The sequence below is a fragment of the Petromyzon marinus genome, chromosome 39 (assembly GCF_048934315.1).
Source record: "Petromyzon marinus isolate PM22_M1 ecotype Great Lakes invasive population chromosome 39, UKy_Petmar_22M1.pri1.0, whole genome shotgun sequence".
Taxonomy (NCBI): domain Eukaryota; kingdom Metazoa; phylum Chordata; class Hyperoartia; order Petromyzontiformes; family Petromyzontidae; genus Petromyzon; species Petromyzon marinus.
The window spans coordinates 11,452,572-11,454,752 of record NC_133705.1 but is presented as its reverse complement, the minus strand read 5'-3'; the positions used below and the strand labels follow the sequence as shown (position 1 = coordinate 11,454,752).

Below are 2,181 nucleotides of genomic sequence, written 5' to 3'. Positions count from 1 at the left end.
CCCCTTCACCACCACCACCACCACCCTGAACTCCAATTCACCACCCACCCTCCACCACTCCGGGTCTCGGGCGCTTAATGCCGACGCCAACCCCCGCAACCCCAGGGACCTGCATCCCCCCCGACACCACTACCGCTCACGGCTACCGTCAGTGGTGAATGTCTGAGCTGATCCCGGGCTTCACCCCCCCCACCGTCCTCCACACCCCCCCCCCCCCACCCCGCTAGGTAGATGGGCGCCACGGTGGCTAGGAGATGTTAACAACCTCGCCTGGTGTACAGGAGGTCGTGAGTTCAATCCCGACCCTGACGCCTGCTGTGTATTTGGAGTTTGCGGTGTCTCTCCCCATGTCCTCCGGATTCCACCTCCACATTTACACTCAACATCACGCGTTTGGAGTGTTTGACTGCTAGAAATGCCCACGCGACAAGCCACTTCGTCGCGCTATAATTTGTAACAGCCAGGGTCGCTTCTGAAAACAGAGCTACACTGCTCAGTCGTGTCTACCTGGTAAAATTAAATAGTTTACAGTTGTACAGTTCACATAGCATCAGCGCTAGGGAGAGACAAAGGCGGCCGTGTGTTATCCATTGGTATTCGCTAATATCACTTGCCCCAACAGCCTATACGGGGGATCTTTGTCTTTGTGTCTCTCTGTGCGGTGTGTTTCATGAACGTTTGCAGGCTGCGCGTTCCCATCATCATCATCAGCAGCTTATAGATTAATCCTCATCGGCAACAGAGGCAGTCTCACCATCAGCAGCAACGGCTGTAGTAGCATCATTATCATCATATGAAGCATCATTATTATCATCAACAGCACCATTATCATCAGCAGCAGCATCATCATCAGCTGCATTATCATCATCAGCAACATCCTGATCGTCATCAGCAGCAGCATTATCATCATCAGTAGCATTATCATCATCATGAGCAGCATTATCATCATCATCAGCAGAATGATCATCAGCAACATCGGCAGAAGCCAAGGCGTCATCATCGCCATTACTACGTCCATCCGCTCGTTTCTGACATAATCACGTTCTTCTCTATTTTTTCTGTTCGACAAGTCAACTTGCATTTTTCTTAGAAATAAACTTGATAATGACATGAATGTAACAAACGCCATTCCTATTACGGAGATACAATGGTAATGAGTGTTAAATAATCAAGAATGCATTACAAATTCCCCATGCAAATAATTTAATTAAAACTGACTGATGTACATCGATGTCTTGCGGAACATTCCAATTATGGAATTGTTGACGCCATTCCTGCATGTGCTTCATTGGTAGTACAGCTACAGATTTTGTCCGTCGTGGGTCTCATAGTCCTCCAGCGTAACCTGGTCTTTAAATATGGTGTACCATTTCTTCAGGACAATCCTGTCCCATTTTGTTCCAGTCTGTGCTGCAATAAGATATATTTTTTCTAATCCCCGATTGTGTCGCTGGGATTGCACTTCACCCGCACTTTCTTTCACAGCCGATCGTTGCAGGTGACATCCAACATTGTGACCGCTCCTCTTGTGTTAAGATTCTGGCTCTCTCCTGCCTCTCTCTCCATCTCTTCCTCTCTCTCTCTTTTTTCTTTTTTACGATCAGAGGAAACAAGAAGATTGACACGTAAAAAGGTATTTAGCGCTCTCGCCATCCCTCTCTCTCATTATCTCTCTCTCCTGTTTAACTCTCCCCCTCTCTCTCCCTCTCCTGTTTTACTCTCCCCCCCTCTCTCTCTCTCTCCTGTTTTACTCTCCCCCTCACGAGCTCTCTCTCTCTCCCTCTCTCTCCCTTTCCGTCTCTCTTTTTTACGATCAGAGGAAACAAGAAGATGCTCGGTGAAATATTTCACAAAAGATTTCACGCTCCGCTCTCCTCCTTCTTACCCCTTCCCTCTCTCTGTACCCCCTCTCTCCATCCTCTATGTTTATGTTCCCCCTGCTTTCTATGTATTTTTTTTTACTACAAGTGCCGCATCAGCACCCAGCCCTTCTCGCAGTCCTACGGCCTCCGACGGGTAGCTCACAATCTGCATGCACAGAGCTCTCTACCGTCATCTGCCACCGAGCACACGGCCTCCTCCAGCGCCCACTGCTCCTTGAAGGCCGGCACGGCGTGGGTTACTATCTCTCTCCGTCTGCTATTGTCACTCACACCAAGTCACACAACGCTGAGCTGTCTG

General features: G+C 48.9%; 1 pseudogene; it reads right to left on the bottom strand.

Annotated features, from left to right (window-relative positions):
• Positions 1–327: 327 nt before the first annotated feature.
• LOC142930433 (ubiquitin-like protein 5) lies at positions 328–1,750 on the bottom strand (annotated as a pseudogene).
• Between the last annotated feature and the right edge of the window lie 431 nt (positions 1,751–2,181).